Below are 24,455 nucleotides of genomic sequence, written 5' to 3'. Positions count from 1 at the left end.
AATGAAATCTAAAATTCCAGCTCTCATATCCTAAAGTGGATTCCTGCTTGCTTTAATCTTGGTTATCGTTATATAGCTAAAGCAATCATTGAAATTAGCTTTGGCATTTACAAAAAGGCAAGATGGGTCTACTCTTCCCTCCTGCCTTTTCATAATCCCCTCCCTCTAGCTCGATGATGCCCTTGACAACAAAAGTTCAAGAACACCCAACTGCAACCGGACATTTGGTAATCACAGTTTTCGATAATTGAGTCTTACTAAGTCACAAAGGAGTTGTTAATTCTGGTTCAGCTCACCCAGACCACACCCTCTGAGACCTCTCAGTCACGTGAAGTAAAAAGATTTATTTACCAGTGCTTCTCTTATCTTGAAACTGAGCCTGAATGTGACCCTGTGCAAGGCCCCAACCTCGCAGGGTCTATGCTTCTTTATTTGCACAACAAGTGTCTTCAACTAGTACATAGTCTATAGATCCCTTTGAGCGCCAGTATTTTATGACTGCTATAGTCTTATAGTTGTTATAGTCTTACAGTTGTTTCTTAAACTTCTGTTATTCAGAGTCCACTGGCATGAATTTTGCCTTGTTGGCAAGCAACTTTCATTCTTCATGTATTAGTTTTATTTAGGTCAGCACACTTTTTTGTTTGTTTTTCACCTGAATAAATATGTTTAAGATGGACAAGTTATAACACTCCTATAAGTGATAAATCAGCTTCACTTACCACAAATATAAGGTAAACTGTAAAAATAAAAAGGATTGGGAAAAAAACCCACTGTAATTGAGCCCTGGTTAGATGCTGTGGCCTAAGGATAGCTGTAAGTCTCAGGACTGATCTCTTTGTTAAAAACAGCTACAGAAGACGGAATATCACCACATAGCCGTTCTTGCCAAGAGAATCAAAAGTTTTGGAGGAGACGTGAAAGGAGAATAAAATACTTTCCTCACTATAGGATTTAATTCATCACTGGTACCACCACTGATGTAGATCCCATTGCTGGGATAACTTCTGTGACTATTAAAAGGCTGTGTTACATTTCAGACTCAACTGCCAGATCAGGTTGGGCAAATTCTTCAGTTGTCAAAATATCTTGACTATATTCACATACTTCTTCTCAAAAATGAACACTATATCAACTTGAATCACTTAACTTTTTTTTCCCTAAGTTGTATGCCATAGTCATTATTAGTAATACTTAATTAGTATAAAATACTTTGTTCTCCAGAATATAAACTGCAACAATAAATTAATACAATTATTCCAGTTTACATTTAAATTTGGACAAAAAGAGCTAGCTCTGAGTTAAGAAAAAGCAACAACAAAACACAAAACAGAAGAATGTTGTGTTCAATTTTAAAATATTCAGTTGAATGAAACTACCCCAGCAGAGGAAAAAAACAAATTTATCAAGTCATAAAAAATACGTTAAATTCGAAATGAATTAGAAAAAGAAATACAGTTATTTGGAACAGCTACAGGAGTTCTGTTTTAAAGTAACCAATTGAACTTACCCAATAGGTTCACTTGAAGATAAATTAAAATGTGATTATAATATGAGAAATTTACAGTTAAGTAGCATTACATTAATTCCTTATTCTTTCCTAGTACACTTTAATATGTTTTTCTTTCCTATTCTTTGTACATACTTATCTTCCCAATAAAAAATAATGAATAATGAAGGAAGTGATGGGTAAATGAAATTTTATTTTCACTATAATTAGATTTCCCCTCTCAGAAATCTTCCATCTTCTTAAATCACTGTGAATTAAACTATAGTGTTTCCTTTATTGCAAAATTCCATGCAAAGCATGCTAATCCTTTCTCAGGAAATCTCAGGATCATTCTGGTATAGTTGTGTTTACCCAAACTTTGCTAACAGTTTGAGAACATGATTTTTAAGAGGATCCACACAAGTCTTGGACTTGCAGAGGTATCAGTAAATTTGGGCAATTCTTCCTTGCCCGAGTGCTTCACCTACATGAGTACCAAAATTCTGCATTAATCCCCATCCCGGGGGGAAGAGAATTCTCTCATGAACTAACCGCTGAATTACATAGATTATTTCATTTAGTTTTCAGAATAACCCTGCAGTCTGGGTATTAGTACCCACACTTTACTCAAGAGACCAGTGAGCCTACGTGCCTCACCCAAGGCCACATCTAATAATGGAAACTCAAGCTCAGTCCCCTTTCTCTCTATACCCAGGGCATTCGTCATGCTTCCTCCTCAGACATCATGGTTTTCCAAAATCACTTTCCTTCTTTCTGTATTTCAGGAGTTAGAAAACTATAACCTGTAGCACAAATGTTCCCTGCTGCTTGTCTTTACAAAGTTTTATTGGAATACACACCTACGTGTCTACTTTTTTGACACAACAGCAAAGCTGAGTAGCTGGGACAGAGACTGTGGGTCCACAGAGGCTAAAATGTTTATTATTTGGCCCTTTCCATAAAAGGTTTGCCAGCCTCTGCCCTATTCCATCTACATGTTAGCTGAGAGAAAATAAGACTATCTGTACAAGATGTACGTAAAAGAACAATTTGCAGAAAGATTTATATATATATAGTATGACTCTGTTTTTGGAAAAAAAGTTAACATTTGCTTCTATGTATACATATAAATACTTGCAAAGTTCATATGCCAAACTGTGGTTATATCTGAGGCATCAGATTATATAGGGAAACTTTCATGATATTTTAAATATTTAAATTACTTCAATATCTGCTTATTTGAATTTCTTTATTTCTTCTTTCTTTACTCACCAGGTGTGGGTCCTCAGGCAGTTCCCTTCATCTCTGCAGGGCTCTATTTTATCTGTAAAATGAGGAGCTGGGTTAGGCAATCTTTCAAATTCCTTATAATTCTAACCCCCCGCTGCTGTATTTAATGCAGCCGCCCAATTTCCTAGGATCATTTAATTTTGATAACTACCAATCATAGGGAAAGATGTTTGCAGGGGAAGCCTATAATTTAAAATTTTCCATTTGTCATTTTTATTAGAAGTAACCTTCACAGACAACTCACTCTTCTCAGACCGTTTCACTAGAATCTCTTTCACGAGAAGAGTCACAGGAATTCTAAGATACCACCATATTTATAACTCAGTCTAAGATTAATTTCTCATCAGAGAGCATAGCCAACTGTGATTCGTGGGGACAAAGGTTCTCTACCCCGATTTCAAGTTTGTTTTCTCTAAACATGATCTTTTTTGGCTCTCATTCTATGACTTATGTTTGCATTTGTAATTTGTTGACTTGCTTTTTGTAAAGAACATGACACTGAACTTTGTCTTCAGAATGCTCATATCCTAGAAGTTCCCATTTCCTCTAAATTTGATTTTGTTTTTAGTTTTATTTTAAAAGCAACATTACAAATCTCGAAACATCATTAAATATATATTCCAATTTTACATCAAATATAAAGTACAGAACACATTTCTGTAGTCATTTTGCGACGAAATTACGAAAGTTAAAATCAAAACAAGTACCCAGTAAAAGTGACCTATGGAGAGGATGGACACAGTCCCAGCTAGTGGAGGTGTACATCAGTATGGTTTTCTGGGGGGATATTTTCAGTCATATATCCAAAGCCTCAGGAGTTTAGCCAAGAAATTTCACTTTTATGATTGTGCCCTAAGCAAATGATTAAAAATAAGGAAAAGGTAGGCATCCCACTATTTATAAAAATGAAGAACTAGAAAACAAATGTATGTAAACAGTGGCTTGCTTAAGGCAACTGAGATGCAAGAATGTTATTAAGTACTATGCAGCCATTAAAATTATAATGTAAAAACAATGTATAAAAGATCATGGGGAAATGTTGGTTCTAAAAAGTAGAAAATGGCTGTAAAATAATGCATATATAATAGGATTCCATTTCTTGTGAAAATGTATATGTGCCAAGATTTTTATGTATGTCAGAAAGCAACTGGGAGGATTCCAGCCAAAATGTCAATACTGGCTACCACTTGGTGAAAGAATTATAGTAAATTTTTGGATCTTTTGGTAAATTTGCAATCTTTCTGCATTGACCACATATTATATTATCATAAGAATTATTTAGGGGCAGCAAATTATAGTTATAAACATAACTTTAAAGTCTCTAGATTATGCCTACTCATATGATCAGAACTTTATGGATTCAATCATTTCAATGATTCAGGAAGCATATCATTTTAACTGAATCTAAGTAAACAGTTTTTATCTAACGCACAATCACTGATTTTTAAAATTTGTATTGAAGAAAATTAAAATTAGAATAATGAGCAAGAAAGAGGAGAATAAGATCATCAGATCATCTACCCCTTCACTTCCCTCTCATTCTCTTTCTTAGGGCTGTAGGTCATTCATTTCTGAGCTCTTTTTAAAATAACTTGTAATATTGTACTTATTTGATTTTTACTTGGTTTTGATGCACCTGCCGATTCAACTGTAAGCTCCATGACGGCAGGAGTCATATCTTTTTGCTTCATTTAGCACATATCTCATTAAATACTTCAGCGAGACTAGGTAAAAGAACAAAACAACTAAAGCTTTGTAACATCTTAAAATCAAAAGTCATTAGATTGGTTGGTCGGTTCCTGTAATCTCTAATGGCCCAAGTTTGGCAAAATGTTCCCCGCAATTAACCTCTTGGAACTTACAGAACCCAACCACATGAAAGCAGAGTGTACTATATCAACGTCCAGTGTATTTATGGACACCAAGACCATCAATCTTGATGATCTAGGGAAAGTTAATCTTCTTTACCTGCACTGCCCATTATTTAATCTTATGCCTTTAAAAGATTACATCTGATAAATTAGCCCTAATCAAAACTTTGAACTCCAAATATAATTAACCAGAGGCACCCCAGTACCATTTAGGTGAAAGTCAAAGTGCAGGAAGTTCACACTGAGAATGTTGCAATCTGAGTGGAATGGAAGTGCATGATTAGACATTGGTCAGCCATGTCTAGAGAGGAGAGTCTAATTCAGGAAATATTACGTGTGTGTGTGTGTGTGTGTGTGTGTGTGTGTGTGTGTGTGTGTGTGTGTGTATAAAATGCTGATTGTGCAGAACTCTGTCTTTACATCACCTATAAAGACAGGCTTCCAAAGCAAATTAATAGTGTAAGCAACACGTTTTTCAAACAACTCTGTGTGAATCATTTTTTTTCTAAACAATAATTCAATTTCATGGAGAGCTTTTCTAAAGGACTTTATTTGTCAAGCTCTGAATACACTGTCTTTGGTAAAAATATTCTATTTCTTTAAAACTAATTGATAGGGCTTCCCTGGTGGCGCAGTGGTTGAGAATCTGCCTGCCAATGCAGGGGACACGGGTTCGAGCCCTGGTCTGGGAAGATCCCACATGCCACGGAGCAACTGGGCCCGTGAGCCACAATTACTGAGCCTGCGCGTCTGGAGCCTGTGCTCCGCAACAAGAGAGGCCGTGATGGTGAGAGGCCCGCGCACCGCGATGAAGAGTGGTCCCCACTTGCCACAACTAGAGAAAGCCCTCGCACAGAAACGAAGACTCAACACAGTCATAAATAAATAAATAAATAAATAAATAAATAAATAAATAAAAACGAACGTGAATTTCTAAAAAAACAAAAAAACAAAAAACTAATTGATAGCTGAGCTTTCTCCATTGTTTGGGCTAGTCTTCCTCCAGTAGGTCGGAATGAATAAAAGTTCATCATCTCCTTAAAATATAAAAGCAAGCACAAATATAATTTAAAGGCCAAGAAACTGAAACAAGAGAAGTTCTTCTCATTTTTCCTTTGAAGCTGCTCTCAATACCATAGGATCCACGAATGAGGAAGCCTTTCCTACACCAAGTGTTCAAAACAAAAATCGAAGGGGCAAGTTACTCAATTATCTGGTAAATTCAGTCAGTGAGGAAAGCCAACCTAGATTGAGGCTCGATTTTAAGTACCGATTTTTGCTTATGATGTTTCTAAGAGATTAGGGATGCAAAATTCAGTCTCTAGAGTAAGCATTTTTGTTTTAAATTATAAGTTATAAAATAACTAGGAGATCAAAACCCAACTCCCATTCTCAAATGTAATTTGAAAAATTATGGAGACAACCACAAGTCACTTAACAATGGAATATCTTACTTTAAGCCATAATCAGTACACAAGAGTGCTTATTGCAAAAGATCCCTAAAATGTCTCTTCCCTACTGGTTTATAACTGCCAGTGGGACTGGTTTGCATGTTGAAGGCAACAAGCATGGAAGTTTCCGGCAGAAAGTCTTATAAAGCTTAAATGTAGCAGCAGTGGGACCATTCTGACTCAGCCCATAAGCTTCAAGGTTAGAAGCTAACATTTCAATGATCTACCTGATCACCGGTGGTGAATCACTGCGGAAACTTCAACAACGTCCTGGTATTTAGGCTAAATGGTGGGGAGTGCCACCATGAAATACTGCTTCATGGAGAGCTAACAATGAAGGCTCATATAGTAATGATATGGTTACTTCAAGGTTTAGTAATTTGTTCTACATTCAATCAATTTACATGGACTTTAGCTGGCTATTGGTCATTAAGGAGATTTTTCCCTCAGGATTCTGAGGAGGGTCAAAGGAAGAACTGCACTGAGACAGTATTTTATTTTGTATGTAAAGACAAATAACACTATATTTTGTTGAATAATTGAAAGAATTCTATCCTCCTAAAATGCTGATGGCAAAACCCTCAGCCAAAAGAAGGGTTTAATTATCTTCCCTGAGATGCACACAAGTATTAAACAAATCAACAGGTATTAGACATATACTGAAAATTCCATCACAATATAACCCGATACTACAAATGGCATTATTTCGTTCTTTTTTATGGCTGAGTAAGCAACATGGATGGACCTACAGATTGTCATACTGAGTGAAGTTACAGTCAGACAGAGAAGGACAAATATCGTATATCACTTATATGTGGAATCTAAAAAAATGGTACAAATGAACTTATCTACAAAACAGAAATAGAGTCATAGATGTATTGATAGTAAACAATCTTATTGGTGCCAGGGGAGAAGTGGGGGATAAATTGGGAGATTGGGATTGACATATACACACTACTATATATAAAATAGATAACTAATACACACTACTATATATAAAATAGATAACTAATACACACTACTATATATAAAATAGATAACTAATAAGGACCTACTGTATAGCACAGGGAACTCTTCTCAGTACTCTGTAATGACCCATATGGGAAAAGAATCTAAAAAAGAGTGGATACAGGTGTATGTATAACTGATTCACTTTGCTGTACACCTGAAACTAATACAACATTGTAAATCAACTATACTCCAATAAAGTTTTTTTAAAAACACCCTGCTACTAAGAGCATCTATTACTCTGAGACAGAGTCCCAACTTTTAAACAGGTGGCAAGAATCTAGTAGGTTCAACCTTCTTCTCCCTTTATACCTGCTTTCTATATTCTGGAAAGTTTTCTATCAATGTCCAAACCATATTTTTGCACATATTAAGGTCCTTTATTTTAGACATTTGGTGTTGCAAACTGGTGAGCTACAGGTCAAACTGTGCACACAGATATGTTTTTGAGCCAGTACTCTTTAAGGTTGAATTTCAGTGCTTTTAGATGGGTCTATCTCTTTGGCTTCTCAGAGGCTCCCCTCTCCCCCACTGCCTATACCAGCTATTTGGAAGCTTTCTCACACGGACAGTGCCTACCCCGCCTCTCATGGTTTGTTTTCCTGTCTTAGGAGAGTGCCTAGCATGTGTCAGTCCTCTGCCACCAGCCTGTTGCCAGCAGGAAATTAATCTCTTGGCCCCTCTGAAACCTCTTCCTGCACATTGGGCTCTGAATCAAGAAAACTGCCAAGAGGTGGGCATGATTCCCAGGATGATGATAGTGATTATTTACTGTCACCATGGACTGGTAAAATTAAACTTTCTTCCCATAGCATTTAATGATAATCATGGAATACTGGACATAGCACTGCCCACACCCTCCTAGATCCCTTTCGGAGCTTTGCACACACCAGCTCCCCAGGTGTGTTCATTCCAAACAGCCAGCACCTGTGACTCTTTGTGGGCTGATCATCAGATACAGGAGTAATAAATATGGTGCCGTGACTCCAGGGTACGTCCTACACTAGTTCCAGAACTCTCCAGCAGGACAGGACCTAAGTTACTCTCCAGCGCACTTTTCTTGAAACGACCCCTTTGTTAGTCTCCTTCTCTTTCCTGTCCTACCCCTCCCCAGCTCTTCCTCTTACTTCCCCCCAATCCTCACCATAAGCTCTGCTTCTGGGAAACCTACTTAAGATAGCTCATTTCCTAAATGGGAAAGGACTCTTCTAGAAACCCCGTAGTGTTCCCATAGAACAAAGTGACTCAAGTTGGAACTTCTGTGAGTTACAATCTCTGTACTATCTCTGCACATGCAATGCACTTTTAATTCTCAAGGGCCCTCAGTACCTAAATCAGTTACCACAAGGATGCTTGAGGCTGACAGCAGAATCATCCATCAAATGCATGCCTGGTACTTGGCAACAGGTACTTCCATGACATGCTAAGTTTGCAATAATGTGCAAAAATTCCTGATGCTGTCAAGGAACTATGGGACACCTTACCAGTTCGTCTCTCTTTTTTTTTTAATTTACCAAATGACAGGATTAATTTACAAACTGAAATCTCAAACCTCAATATGGCTGTGAATTTTAACTTTGGAATCATATTTCTGAAACGCTGACTTTTAACTTGTTACTCTTGAGAATTGCTTTTTGGCAAAAGCAGAACGAATAAGTGTTAACGATGTAGACTTGGGTTCAGAAACGGGTGTTATGATTTTCTAATACATGAAGTATTTAAAGGCTGATGAGACAGTACATTATATCTGCATGGTAATTTAGTTCAGAAGTTCACAATTATTTTATTTTCAATATTAATTGCTTTTGTCTCTCAATAAATGACTCTGTAGGAAGTGGAATTCAATTTCATTCATTTTCAATAATTGAGATTGCTTTGAACCAGCTCAATAACTCTCACTCCTCTTGGCCTCCGATATATTGCTGGTGGTAGCACATAAATAATCTCAGTTTTCTTCTTAGATTCCTAAGCAGAGCTGGCTTTTGGCAAAAGAGCTAAGGAGACACGGTTTGCTGTCCACGCCCCAGCCCCTTGCTTTATGGCCTGTTCAGCATCCACAGTCCCCCTTGCTTCTCAGCTTCTCATACTGTGGTCACCCCTGCCCCCTCTCTCCCGCCAGGGGCAAGTGGTAGGAGAAAGTGATTCACACACCTGGGATCTCGAGCCCCTTGCCTTTGCTCACCCTGTGCCTCCGCCTGAGGTGGCCTCCGCCCATACACCCAAACGCACCGAGAAGTAAGCTGGTGGGTCAAATCAAAGACCGCCATCTCCGCAGGGCCCCTGCAGCTCTGCCTGGGGTAGGAGGGAACATGTGGCCCCCCGGGCTCCTCTGCACCCCTCCCACCCTCCTTCAGCTCCTCCACTGGCTTACAGGTTTTCACACGCCTCTCTCCTCCACTAGACAACTGGCTTCTCAAGGTCACAAAGCACAAACCATTTATCTACATATTTCATGTAACGCTTAGCTATGCTCCTTGTTCCAAAAAAGTCTGAAATCAGAGAAAGACAAATATCACATGATATCGCTTATATGTGGGATTAAAAAAATGATACAAATGAACTTATTTACAAAACAGAAACAGACTCACAGACCTCGAAAATGAATTTATGGTTACCAGAGGGGAAGGGTTGGGGGGGGGGGAAGGGATAGACTGGGAATCTGGGATTAACATACACACACCACTATATATAATATAGATAACCAACAAGGACCTACTGTATAACACAGGGAACTCTGCTCAATATTCTGTAATAACCTAAATGGGAACAGAATATGAAAAAGAATAGATACATGTGTATGTAGAACTGAATCACTTTGCTGTACACAAACTAACACAACATTGTTAATCAACTATATGTCGATATAAAATAAAAATTTAAAAAAAAGAATGTATATGTATGTATAACTGAATCACTTTGCTGTACAGCAGAAATTAATACAACATTGTAAATCAACTCTACTTCAATTTAAAAAATTAAAATTGGGGAAAAAATAAAGTTTTAACTTGTATAAAAAAAAGTCTAAATGAATAAATAAACCAATGGATGAATTAATGAGCAGTGGGTTAAGAGAGGCTTTCTGTGTTTTAGCCCCATGAAACTAGTTTCTCCAGCACAAGTTTCACTAACTCACCTCAGAGCCTTTGTTTATCCACAGATCCTAGCCTTGATCGGGTTGTACTGGTTCCGTGTCCCTGTGGACCCCCATCTAGCCCCTATTATACTGAGGACCCCTCAAGGGCAAGGACAGTGGCGTCCATGCCCAAAGTAGGAGCTCAACCATATGTGTGGGATGAACGGGGTCATGGTGCCCTGTGGCTCCATTAGGTTTCCTTTCCAAAATTTATATTTCAAAAGATTCCAGGCAGGGTGTTTCATGAACAAGAGCAAAATAAAAACACAGTAAGAGCCACACCACTTTTATTGGACTTGCTACATGACAGACACTATTCTAAGCACTTCACGAATATTAACTCATCGAGTTCCCACAACCCTCTGCGATAGGTGCTATTACCACCCCACTTTATCCATGAGGAGAAAAACACCAGGAAATGAAGCGACTTACCTGAATTAATTGACAGTCTCCCTTATAAAAGCCTGGTATGGTGTCAGGACATTAAAAGGGACAGCTGATGTTGAGACAGGGGGCATCGTCACAGCGTAAACCAATACATGGCTTCCCTTGTTGATAAAGTTTTCAACTGGGGGGGAGGGGTCAGTTGAGTTAAACAGGGGACTTAGTGATTTCCTAATTTCCATTGCAGATCCTCTCTTTTGGCCCTGATGCTCTTTTCTTATCCACATTTCCAGTATTCTCTTGGACACTTTCCTATGGTTTGATAACTCAAACTCATTATGTCCACAAACGACTCATTCCTCTCCAGTTTCTGCTTCTAATCACTTCTCCAGTTCTGTGAATGGAATTATCATTAATCTAGTTATCCAGATTTGAATCACTGACCTTTTGCCCCTTTTGCTCTCCTCTTCCACCTGTCCTAGAGTGTGTTTTTCATTCCTTTCCTCACAGTGGTTCCATCCTTCCACACCCACTGTCCGTAAGCAGCTTTAGCTTTTTCCTTCCTCTTACCCCTGAAATCACAGCATCTCACCTTCTTGCTCTACCTTTATATCCATCCTGTTCTAAGATATTTTGCCTACAGCTGCCTGATTTTTCTTCCTGAAGAGCAGCTCTACCCTAGCACTTTACTCCAAGGTTTGTAGTAGCTCTCCTGCTCTACTGAAGCCCACACGACTTCTTCTACCTGGCAGTTAAGGTTGTTGGTGGTTGGTGGAGACACCTAACACTCATTCTCCACAATACATTTTCATAGAAGGAATTTCACTTCTGGTCCCTCCTTCAAGAGAGAGCAGTGTTAGAGAGAACATTCATTTCTGCCCAATCTGGTAAGACTGAGGTAAAGATCGTTGTGTACCCATGATGTAGTCGAGCTTTGGCTGATTTCTGTTATGAGACGTACCCAGTCCCCTCTCTTCCACTGACTCCACCCTTGGGTCTAGAGGCTTGTGGTTGTCGACATGCTCTGTAGACAAATACATGCAAAATTTAGAAAGCCTGACTAAGCTCCTGTTGCAAACTACTTCCCCCGTGCTAACTTTACTGTCAATTCTGCTGGTAATTTAATTTGTGTCTGACTCCTGTTTCTTTCTGTCAAAACGTTCAGAACCCATAGGTGAAGGAATATGGCTAATGCCTCAAAAACCTCAATAAAAGTCCTCTATAACTTGGCATCAATTTATCTCAAGTCTCTTAACCAACATTCAAAATGTTGACCTGAAGGTTCTTGCCCAAGTTCACTATGGGTTGTCCTCCAAGTGCACCTAGCCCTCCCATGCCCTTATGTCATTGTGCATTCTGCCTCTTCAGAGAACACATTTCTCACCATTTTTTTTTTGCCTGAAAAATCCTGTTTCAGGGCCCTTTTAAGATGTCACCTCCTCCAAGATAAAAGTAGTTTCTCATCTGCATGAACTCTCAGCTCACTCATGTTCTCTTCCATGAGTTAGTTCACCTTGACTTATTTTAGTTGTACTTTTGTCTCATTGACTTTTCTTAACTGTAACTTCTTTGAAGTATCTGTTGTCTGATAACACAGAGTTCCTAATGAATTAATAGTCGTATCCTCAAAAATCAATTGAATTGAATATGGGGTCTTATTTTTAAATAGGTAAGTGACAGAACAAAGCTCTATTAGCAATAAATTTTCTTCCTGTACAAATTCAAAGATTTATGACCTGATATTTGCAAATACCCTTATCCTCCTCTCATGTTTCTCATATTTTTAAGCACTTAAGATTCAAAGAGGGTAGACTCTACTTTGATTTTTAGGTACAAAGCATCTTTAGACAGTTCTTCAAAAGTATTCGCAAGCTTCCTTTTTTCGTTTCTTTATAAACCTCAGGCCAAGACCTGTCTTCTTGCTGCAAAATCTCCCTCTCTCCTACATTTACACATAGAATGCTCACAATGACAATTGTGAGCATTCTCCTCCTCTGTACACGTACTTTATCTGTGTTTCTTAATATCCCTGACAAGTAGTTGAAACTCTGCTCTATCTCAACACCTGCTTTTCCTCTGTGATGATTAAACATTTTCACTTAAAATTCCACTTCTGCCTTTTCTATGGTCCCACCTAGAAAGGCCTATTCTACCTATGTTAAACACAGCATATCAAAGATACACATTTATCTCTACTTCCTCCCTAAAGGCATAAATCCACAAAGTTGAAGAGAATGGGAGAGGAGATGACAGCAGATGAAAGATATCAACAAAATTTTAGTATCTGGAAAGCATACGGAAAACTTCGCAGACCAGAGAGAATTAAAACTGTAAATTGTAGCTTGAGTCAAAGAGGAGTGGATGGTCACCAAGAACCAAGCCAGTTTATATGACAAAAGGAAAGGTCATCATAGAATATGGCATTTTTGTCTAACAGCAATGTTTATACAATCGTATGCATAATATTGAATATTGATTGAATTAAAATTGTGCTAGAGCTATGTTGGAAAATGGGGATGGGAACTGAGTACATGAGTATAATATGGAAGAGTTAAATTTTGATTTTCTATAATTGGATGTCAGTAAATCATTTCTATGATTGAATAATCACAAACAGTGTGAAAAAGTAGATTAGAAATATTAGAAGAGAATAAAAGAAAATTGCTGAAAAGTTGAAAACAGCTGCCCCAAGGGAGCAGGACTCATTGCTGGAAAATGGTGGAGCAGGAGGGCACTGCTGCTGTGTCGTAAGCCACGTAGAACTATTTGACTTCTCGAACCGAATACAGGTAATACTTTTCCTCTAAAAAGAGACCTCTTCACTCAAGTTTAACAGGATATAATTTTAATAATTCTGAAATCATGAGCCTTTTGAGAAGTAAAGCTTCATTTAAAAAGTATCAGCTCAAAGGACAAATAACAAGTGCTGGAGAGGGTGTGGAGAAAGGGAGAACCCTGTTGCTGGGAATGTAAATTGGTGCAGCCACTATGGAAAACGATATGGAGGTTCCTCAGAAAACTAAAGATAGAACTACCATATGATCCAGCAATCCCAGTCTTGGGCATATATCCTGACAAAACTGTAATACAAAAAGTTACACGCACCCCTGTGTTCACTGCAGCACTGTTCACAATAGCCAAGACCTGGAAGCAACCTAAATGTCCATTGACAGATGAATGGATAAAGAAGATGTGGTACATATATACGATGGAATACTACTCAGCCATGAAAAAGAATGAAATAATGCCATTTGCAGCAACATGGATAGACCTATAGATTATCATACTAAGCAAAGTAAGTCACAAAGAGAAAGACAAATACCCTATGATATCACTTACATGTGACATCTAAAATACAACACAAATGAACTTATCTATGAAACAGAAACAGGCTCACAGATGTAGGGAACAGACTTGTGGTTGCCAAGGGGGAGGGGGGTGGCAGAGGGAAGGATTGGGAGTTTGGGATTAGCAGATGCAAACTAGTATATATAGGAGGGATAAACAACAAGGCCCTACTGTACAGCACAGGGAACTATATTCAATATCCCGTGATAAACCATAATGGAAAAGAATATGAAAAAGAATACATTATATATATAACTGAATCACTTTGCTGTACACCAGAAACTAACACAACATTTAAATCAGCTATACACTTCAATAAAATTTTTAAAAAATATTAGCTCAAGGGTCTCATCTTTAGGATTGATCCTTTTGTAAAATATTGACCATTTCAGATAACTTTGGTCGTATGGTAATGAAATGTGTCTCGTGTGCTCAAATAAGGCTAATAACCCTGTGGTGGTGAACATGCCTCCTGCTGGACCCTTTCCCCAGCCAGTCTGGAGTGGGTTGGGGCAGAGCTTTCCAGGTTTGATTCTTGCACAGCCATCTCATCATACCATCTGCGTGTTGTCACATGAAACTCCATGAGTCGAGAAACTTGACACACTTATATAAGCCTGGCATATGCTTTTCCATCTTTCTGAAATTCCCTTCCTCATCTGCTTAGAAAACTCTTAATTATCCTTAAAAATCCAGAGTAAATATTCTTTCTTCCATGAAGCTTTCCTTCCCCAAATAGTTAAGGATCCTCTTCCTGTTTGCTTGATTCTATTACTTAACGTGTCACTCACAACCAGTTACCTCTCTACATGTCTTCCCTTTACTAGACTTCGAGGTCTTTGGGAGAGGGAGCTGTATCTTATTTATTCACAGTGCCAAAAATATTTATCAAATGAACAGATTCAGGAACTTAGGCAGCTCCTATCAAATACCTGAAATGTTCATTAATTCTACAGGAAATCACTGAGAGCCCCACCATCCGCTTATATCTAAAAGTCCAACCAATGTGAAGAAGCTGAGCTAAAATCCCATGCTTTAATTCTCAACACTACATAAGAGGCATTTTGCACAGACAGATGTCACAGAACTACATGTTCAAAGTATGCCCTCTTGCCTTTATGAACCTCAAAGCCTGTCCCAGAAAGTCTGCCAACTTTTTCATGACAAGCATCTCAATCGGAAAAAGAATGGCCAGAATGACGGAAATTAGCAAGGAAAAATTGCTAGTCTAGATCATACATATTCCAAAGTCAATGCTGAAATTCTTGAAATTCTAAATCAATATTTGGTGGACCTCGGACAATTCTCAGTCAAATCACATGAATGCTAAAGTCAGTAGTGGAAGAGGACAAAATTTGTCTAGAACTGGTAGAGAAAACTGTTTCTGATGAGCCTCAGCCTGCCCTTCCGAACCTGGCTCCTTTCTCTCAGTTCCTGGGACGTCAGTCCTTCCACAGGCACCTCTGAAGAGTCCCACTGCTTATTCTGAGCTACTTCAACCTGGCCTGATCCACAAGACTTCTCCAAATCAGCTGAAAACTATGCCTGGTTTCATTTCTATACCAGGGACAGTTATATCACTGCTGAACTAAAGAGAGACGCGACCTTAATTTCTTTCTCTGTAGATAAATCTTTTTCATCCCCTAAAACTATAAAAGCATCGCTATATAAAGCAAAACAATCAGATAAAGAGTAAAGAAATCTGAGAGCAAGTGTCTTTCGCCAGAGAATCCACTAGTTTTCTGCTACCATAAAGATTAATTAACACTTGCAGAATGTCTCAGAAATTGAGATACAGTTATAAACATTTTTTTAACCTTAGTGAATATATAGAAGCAAAACTTGGACAATGAAATAAGCCCTTGAACATCATAATACATTCCTTCAAAATATCAACATTCTGCTTTTACTGACATGCATTAACATGGGAAAGTTGGATGCATTTATTTGGGATATCATATGTTGAGGGGTAGAGCTGCTTTGTACAAAGTATTCTGCAAGGCGGAGCCATTCAGGTGAACCATGTAGGAAATACAGATCGGTAATTTAAATGGCCCAAATCACCGAGTTAACAATTTTTCAATCCAGTGTTTTTCACTGTGTAGATTAAGATTTATACAAAGTGAAGAGATGAAATGAGCAATAATCCTACTCTCATCTATGCTAGCAGGACAACCTGCGTAATTCAGTACAGAAATGCTGGTAGGCAGCAGCATGGTGCAGTGGGAAGAGCAGGTGTTGGAGCCCAAAGGACATAGGTTCAAATTCTTTGAGCCTCTCAGTTTATTTCTCTGCAGAAAGAGGGAAAACACAAGGGCCACTGTACTGAGTGACTGGAAGGAAGGCCCCATCGTAGGCTTAATAAATGGTCATGATTATTCAAAATATGCATGGCCCTTCATCCTATTCTACCCAAGGACACACGGTCTCAAGGTTACCATGAAACACCATTTTCCTTAATGTTTATGGCGTCCTATCTAGTAGGTGTGGAGTCTGGGTGAATATTTTAAACACTCCGTTTTCTTCCTCCACCAGGATCTTTTACATAAACATTTTTTTTTAATGAACTCCCCGCCCCTAGCCTTTCCTTATGGATTGTGCCCCCGACCTAATTACGTAAGTACCTGATGGGCTGGAACGCTTCCAAAAGGGCCTCTTAGGAAAAACAATCTGAAGGGTTTTCTTCCCCTTCTTCTGTAATTACATAATTACTCAGCTGACTAATATGAGTCACCGTGTGCCATTCTAATCTCCCAGGCACAAAATAGTTTTATTATTTTCCTTGGAACTACCTAATTACCCAATGGATAGCAGTAACTCCAGGGCTCTTTTCAGTAAGTAATCTGTAAAACTCAAGGCTGAAATTCCTCCAGAAGTCTTTGAAAATGGAGGAGAACTTAGAATAAGACTATCATTCACCGCATGAGACACTGGAGTTCTCGGGGACCAGGGTGGTCCGATGGTGCACCACAAATAATTCTGGAAGAAACAATTGTTCAGACTCTGGGCATGGGATAAGTTAATGAGGCAGATTCTCCCTGCTGGGTTTTAGGAAATAAGTGTTTCTGAGACAGCACAGCAGTGACTGAGAGCAGTTAAAAAAGAATTTAGCAAGCATTCCCGATACGCGTGTACTTATTAACAAACTATATGCAACTGCTATGGTTGATCCATATATTAACTATTAGCGAAACTTAATATTTTGATACAGCCTAAATAATAATAGAAATTATGATATTTTTCCATATCCCAACGGAATGTTAGTGTACCCTGTTTTGGAAAATGCTGCCTTCTAGAATACCAAAGTCTCCAATATGTTCTAGAATTGGTTTATGATTGGCCTCTAGTCAGTCTCTATTCACTTAGGGAATAGATTAGTAGACTGCCTATATTAATTTCTTTTCTCCTTTTTAAAAAGGAACGTGAAAAAAACTCATGCAAGCCTGTGAGCACATCAGCCTATCCCAGGATATTTCCTAGGAGATGCTCAGAAAGCAACAGGCACAAGAATCTTCTCTCTATGTGGTTCCTGACCTGCTTCTTCCCCTAATTTCCCACCCAACCCCAGGAGTGGTGGATTTATGACAGCCTCTTTCTGGTCTAGAGTTTAAACGGTTGCACAGACTACATGATTTAGAAAGCTAACATGCTGGCCTATGCCTTGGGTAGAATAGATTTTCAATAAAAAGAAACACATATTTATCCAAGCTATTGAACAGCTAGGTCTAATCAGTATTAACCCTGATCAAGCCATTTTCCAATGTATCATAAAATACTAAGTCATGTTCATAATTCAACTGTATCTGAAACTGTCCTCTGTAGTTCATATTCATTAAAACATTTTAAGAAAAAGGCTACAAAAATGTTATTTTAGGACTCATAGAAATATTGAACCTAAAGAACTTCTGAAGCTTCACAAATACAGCTGAACCTAGTCATAAGCTTGTAATTTACTGAAGTAATTATTGATTCAAGTCCATGACAATGAATTTTATATTCCAGAGATTCACAGTTCCCATTTCTTAAAAGTTTCATAGGCGTTAGAAAAAATAAATTTAAAAAACTGTTCAGTCAAGTCTGATTCTTCTGGTAGATAAACCAAATCACACAGTGTAGTAGAAGTAGCTACAATGAAGTCGTTTTGACAGTTGAACACAAATAGAGGCCCCAAACAATGCACACACAGAAACAGTACACTTCCCTGGGGGAGGCAGCTCTGGCTTTGAATGTCTAGAAGGGGCCAGCAGGCTGTGCATTAACTTAAGCCTCTCAGATAACACACCTCACCTTCTCTTTGGGAAAGGCCTCCTCATCAACATCCCCTGCCCCATCCTGGACCCCAATCTTCCTCAACTCTGTTAACTTCGGGAGAGAAGAAAAGGAAGCTTCCTGACATATCTATAAATGTACATCTCACTCTCTCTTCCCAGATTGGAGGTTTAAGACTGTCCTTTTTTCAGCCATCATCTGGGAAAGTTGCTTTTGCAAGGAGGCGCTATACCTGTGCTTATCCCAGTTTTTAGACCAGTGATTTCCTAGAAACAGACCTGACATCTTTCTTCCTCTCTTCTCAGACCTCTTGGTACCACCAAACTAGACTTAAAGAGTTTTGAACCTTGTCATTTGGTATAGTCCATTCTACAACTAGAATAAAAATGCTTGAGAGACTTTGATTATCAAGTTGATGAGTCCCCTTCAAGCTGTGAACTGTCAGTTACAAACAGGGCATTGACTGAGAATAATGGAGGTGAATAAAGAAAGGTAGGGCAACCTAAATGTCCATCGACAGAGGAATGGATAAAGAAGATGTGGTACAAATATACAATGGAATATTACTCATCCGTAAAAAGGAACAAAATAATGCCATTTGCAGCAACATCGATGGACCTAGAGATTGTCATACTGAGTGAAGTCAGTCAGAGAAAGACAAATATCGTATGATACTGCTTATATGTGGAATCTAAAAAAGTGGTTCAAATGAACTTATTTACAAAACAGAAGTAGACTCACAGATGTGGAAAACAAACTTATGGTTACTGGGGGGAAGTGGGGGAGGGATAAATTAGGAGTTTGGGGATTGACATATACACACTACTATATATAGAATAGATAACTAATAAGGATCTACTGTATAGCACAGGGAACTCTACTCAATACTCTGTAATGACCTATATGGGAAAAGAATCTAAGAAAGAGTGGATAGATGTATATGTATAATATAATTGATTCACTTTGCTGTACACCTGAAACTAACACAACTTTGTGAATCAACTATACTCAAATAAAAATTTTAAAATAAAAATAAAAATAAAAAAGAAATACATTAAAAAAAAAAGAAAGATAGGGCTGCTGTCTGGGGAAAGGAATGGTTCAAAGATTCCAGGACTGGCCTCATATAGTCGGTTGACAATTGCTTCTTGCAGATCGCATTATTACAAGGAAGAAGTTTTACAAAGTTGTAGAATATTTCAGTAACATTAGAAAGACATTTCCTTCAATTTACTATTCATGCAGTCTACAAAAAGTTGAGTACCTACTATTTTCCAGACACTATTTACAGGGAACTAGAGAGACACAGTTCATTCACTTCCCCAAATATATTTAGAATATTCATTAGAAGCCAGGAATGTGCTGGCCACACACACTATACAATGATGACTACAATCAAGGTACTCCATCATGTTACACAGCTATCCTTTTGTGTGTGTATGGAGAGAGCATTTAAGATCTACCCTGTTAGCAAACTTCAAGTGTACGGTACAGAATTAACTCTAGTCACCATGCTGTACGTTAGATCCCAGAAATTACTCATAATGGAAGGTTTGGACCCTTTGACCAGCATCTCCCCATTTCCCCCACCCCCACTCCCAGGCAACCACTGTTCTATGCTCTGGTTCTGTAAGTTCAACTTTTCTGGATTCCACATGTAAGTGAGATCATAACTGTCGAGAGTACTTGAAGGGAAGGCTGTAAGGTATTAAACAGAAGAAGCTTGGTCAAAGGAGAGGGAAGAGTCCAGTAAGAATTTAACTAAAAGAACTTTGTTGCTTAAAATTCTTCCCTCAACTCATTTGCCTTTTGTTGATTCATTCTCATTTACTTTAGAGGACTTCATTGGATGGAAACTCTTAATTTTTTTAAAAGACATGGGAAAGCCTGAGAGGTCTGCAGAGCCTCAGCCCCCAGTTGGGATGGCTTGCGCTCCAAGTCCTGACACACACACACATGGTTTCTATTAAAACCACCGAGAAGTACTTCTGTACAGCATCAAGCACACGTTTCCTCAGCGAGCCACAAAATAAAGTGCTATTAATTCTCACCAATATTCACAAAATGATTGCCTTTTATTGCATATGTCTAACCTCCTGCCACGGTCTCGAGGTTTCCTATACTTTTCTGACCCATGGGCAAACCTCTCTGCATCTTAGGGAGCATGCTGGGGGGGGGGGTCATAAAAACGTTCAAGGCTGCCTCAGTTATAAAGTCTAATATGCTATGCAGAGAGAAATCGTACTGATGTAATTATAAGTAGTCTTTTTTTTTTTTTAAGAAAAGGAAAGATCTGCAAGCCTGCTTTTCCTTCCCTCTTGCTGAACGTCATGGTAGCAATAAGCTTTCTTTCTGTAGAAAGGCATTCCTTTTGAATCTGTTAATACATCACTAGAAATTTTCCTTTTTTTCTCTTCTTTGTACCTCCTTCCCTCTTTCTTTCTCTTTCCCTTCCTTCCTTCCTTCCTTTTCTCCCTTCCTTTCTCCCTCTCTCTCTCTCTTCCCCTCTCTCTCTTTCTTTCTCTCTCTTTCCCTCCCTCCCTCCCTTCCTTCCTTCCTTCCTCTATTTCTTTCTTTTCACTTCCAAGTTCTGTTGAAAGTGGTTTTCTTTTCTTATTTGAAAAAAAACACATTACATTTTACATCTACTCTGACCATTCTCAAGTTACAAGCCTCTGAAGTGTGCTTGGCCTGTTGCTGGGTGTATTTATTACCATTAATAAATGAGTCGCTGGCATAAGAATGCAAATTTTATGTGGCCCGCGTATAAATGAGCCTGTTAAGGATGACCAGATACACATTTTATGTGACTGCTAAATAATTATGCCATAGAAATACAGCTTGTGAATTCAACATTAAAGAAAGAAATGGATTTGAATAATGTTAGAATGAGTATTAATCAAAACATGGTTTTAGTGAGTTAAGGTCATAAAAAGAGGACAAAGAAAATGTCTGGGTTTTAGGAAGAGACTGTGGAAGCTTAAGCTTACCATGACGACCTTTGATGGCCACTCCCGTACCTTCACATCATTATAGTATGAAGACACATCCAATTCACAAAACTGCTCTTACGTTTTCAACAGTTCTGTCTGTGAGGATGGGTATTGGATGAGGGCTCCTGAAGCTGTGTCTATAGAGAGCAGCAAAACTTGACATCGGAGTTGAGAAAATGGCATCAGGTAACAGGGACATGACAGAGAAGGAGACAGACACAGTCTTGGGGCTCACATTCAGAGGGGGATAGGACGGTCAATACAGTGCATTGTAGTGTTATAATCATGGTGGGTAGTGTTTGAAACCGGAGGGTTTTTTTGTTTTTTTTTTTTTTTTTTTAATTAATTAATTAATTTTTTATTTTTGGCTGTGTTGGGTCTTCGTTACTGTGCGAGGGCTTTCTCCAGTTGCGGCGAGCGGGGGCCACTCCTCATCGCGGTGCGCGGGCCTCTCACTGTCGCGGCCTCTCGTTATGGAGCACAGGCTCCAGACACGCAGGCTCAGCAGTTGTGGCTCACGGGCCCAGTTGCTCCGCGGCATGTGGGATCTTCCCAGACCAGGGCTCGAACCCGTGTCCCCTGCACTGGCAGGCAGACTCTCAACCACTGCACCACCAGGGAAGCCCGAAACCAGAGTTTTTTAAAGTGACATTTCCATGTCAAGATGTCTCATCCAATCAGAAATCTGGATGTTAATTTAATGTCATTTCTCTAGCCTGACTATTGAGCGGCAGCTTCGGATAACAAGGATGGGCTCAGATCAACTGGCAGAGGGGAGAGTCCAGAGAAGACACTAAGGCATCCTGCAAAGCAAAGCATGATGCAGCCAAAAATTCTTGGGTGTTGGAATGCTGATACCAATCTAGAATATTTGAGTGAAACAGTAGTTATTTAGTCTTGGTCTGAAAACAGTTTCAGAACTTAATCTAAATCCCTAACGCCTTCACTAAATATTATGGTATCAGATTTCTTTAATTAGTAGATCTTTTGGCAAACATGTAGGGCTTGGGAGGGTTTCTTTGGCCATGCAATGTTTTAAAAATATTAGAAATCACTGCCAAAGCTTTAAAAAAAACAGATTTTCCATAAACAACTACATATACAGCTTTTTTTTTTTTTTGAACGGGAAGGTCTGGCAATATTCCCATCTTAGCCTCACTCAGCAGGAACACAGCAGCTCTCAGCTTCTCGCTAGAATGGGAATGTGCCATCCACTTTACCACAGTCTCTTCCATTCCTGATGTCTTCACACCTTGGGGGATGGGGGAGGCGGACCTCACTGACTTTAGACACCTTGCCTTTGGAGGCAGCTGCTTTATAAATTTCAAGCTTTAACTGCATCACTAATTTAGACAATTCGCGCTTTTCAGCATTTTGCCCTCCTCTGTTCCATGGATGCTATATTATTACCTCTACTTTACTCAGCTCCTTTATTCATTAATTTCTGCATTTCTGTGGCAGTTCCAACTCCACCCTCAACTATTTATACATTTATTATTTCTATAAATACTTACCTATTATTTTATACTGATTGGGGATTGTGGGTGAGCAAATAGATGTATAAGGCACAATCGCTGTTCTAAAAGGCACAATCCATAATCTAAAAGAGGAGTTCAGAGTGGAGAGTAGCAGGGATTTAAAAAACTATTAGCTGTATACTGTTAGTGAGAACGTAAACTGGTGCAGCCACTACGGAGAACAGTATGGAGGGTCCTCAAAAAACTGAAAATAGAGCTACCATATGATCCAGCAATCCCACTCTTGGGCATATACCCAGAAAAAACTATAATTCGAAAAGATACATTCATCCCTATGTTCACAGAAGCATTAGTCACAAAAGCCAAGACACAGAAACAACCTAAATGTCCATCGACATAAAGAAGATGTGGTGTGTGTGTGTGTGTGTGTATGTGTGTGTGTGTGTGTATATATATATATATATATATATACACACACACACACACATACACACACACACACAATGGCATACTTCTCAGCCATAAAAAAGAATGAAATAATGCCATTTGCAGCAACATGAGTGGACCTAGGGATTAGCATACTAAGCGAAGTAAATCGCAAAGAGAAAGACAAATACCATATGATATCACTTATATGTGGAATCTAAAATATGATACAAATCAACATATCTATGAAACAAAAACAGTCTCACAGACACAGAGAATAGACTTGTGGTTGCCAAGGGGGGGAGGGTAGGGAAAGGATTGGAAGTTTGGGATTAGCAGATGTAAACGATTATATATAGGATGGATAAACAACAAGGTCCTACTGTACAGCCCAGGGAACTATATTCAATAACCTGTGACAAGCCATATGGAAAAGAATATGAAAAAGAATGTGTGTGTATATATATATATATATATATATATGTATATATATATATATATGTATACCTGAGTCACTTGGCTGTACAGAAGAAATTAACAATGTAAATCAACTATACTTCAATAATATTTTAAAAAAAAATTCTTAGCTGGAGAGTCATGTGGAAAACCATAAATTTTGGTCTTCTATATTTTGTAGGAGGACTAGGGCAAGACCTTTTATTTGTCCTATGTTTTCCCTCTCAACTATGTTCTCTGTATTTTCCCTCTCTTTAAGGATATGGGGCAAGGTATTTGAGCTAGGGGGGCAAAGAAAAGAATATGTATTTGAGAGCCAGACCCATGGGCCTTTCCCTGCACACTTTTCAAATGCAAGCTCTTAAGGATGGTGTCAAAGAATTTAAATATGTAAACGCTAAATGGTGATCTTGAAAAAAACTTGTGGAGAAGATGTATCAGTAGAGAAATTAATCCAGCATAGGAATGTTAGAGCTGGAAGAGATACTGTATTTTATAGGTGGGGAACTTAGAACTGGGTAAGTGACACACCTCAGGCCTTGGAGACGATTAGTAACAGGCAGATCTCAATCTCAGATTTAAATATCCCCAGATATTATTTGCTTTTAATTATCTAATAGTAATACAGACCATCAAATTATCTCACTGCTCACCACCCTCATCCTTTGACTTCTTTTATTAGATAACTTCAACAGACAGGTATTGAGTCCATTCTCTATGCCAAGCACTGTTCTGGGTGCTGGTGATACAGCCTGAACCAAACAGCCAAAGGTTCCAGCCCTCCTGGAGCTCACATTCCAATCTTGAGTTGTCTTTGAACCCAATCCAGGCATATAGCACACTAGGCAGACCTTAGACC

General features: G+C 38.7%; 1 protein-coding gene across 1 annotated transcript in view; it reads right to left on the bottom strand.

Moving 5' to 3' along the window:
- RARB (retinoic acid receptor beta) overlaps positions 1-24,455 on the bottom strand; it is a 671,241-nt gene that overhangs the window by 557,009 nt on the left and 89,777 nt on the right. Inside the window, exon 2 of the mRNA XM_059920443.1 lies at positions 2,762-2,813. The gene's annotated coding sequence lies outside the window, so the exon portion shown is untranslated. The remainder of the gene's footprint in view (positions 1-2,761; positions 2,814-24,455) is intronic.

This window comes from Balaenoptera ricei, chromosome 4 (assembly GCF_028023285.1).
Source record: "Balaenoptera ricei isolate mBalRic1 chromosome 4, mBalRic1.hap2, whole genome shotgun sequence".
Lineage (NCBI taxonomy): Eukaryota > Metazoa > Chordata > Mammalia > Artiodactyla > Balaenopteridae > Balaenoptera > Balaenoptera ricei.
This window is presented reverse-complemented; position numbering and strand designations above follow the sequence as displayed.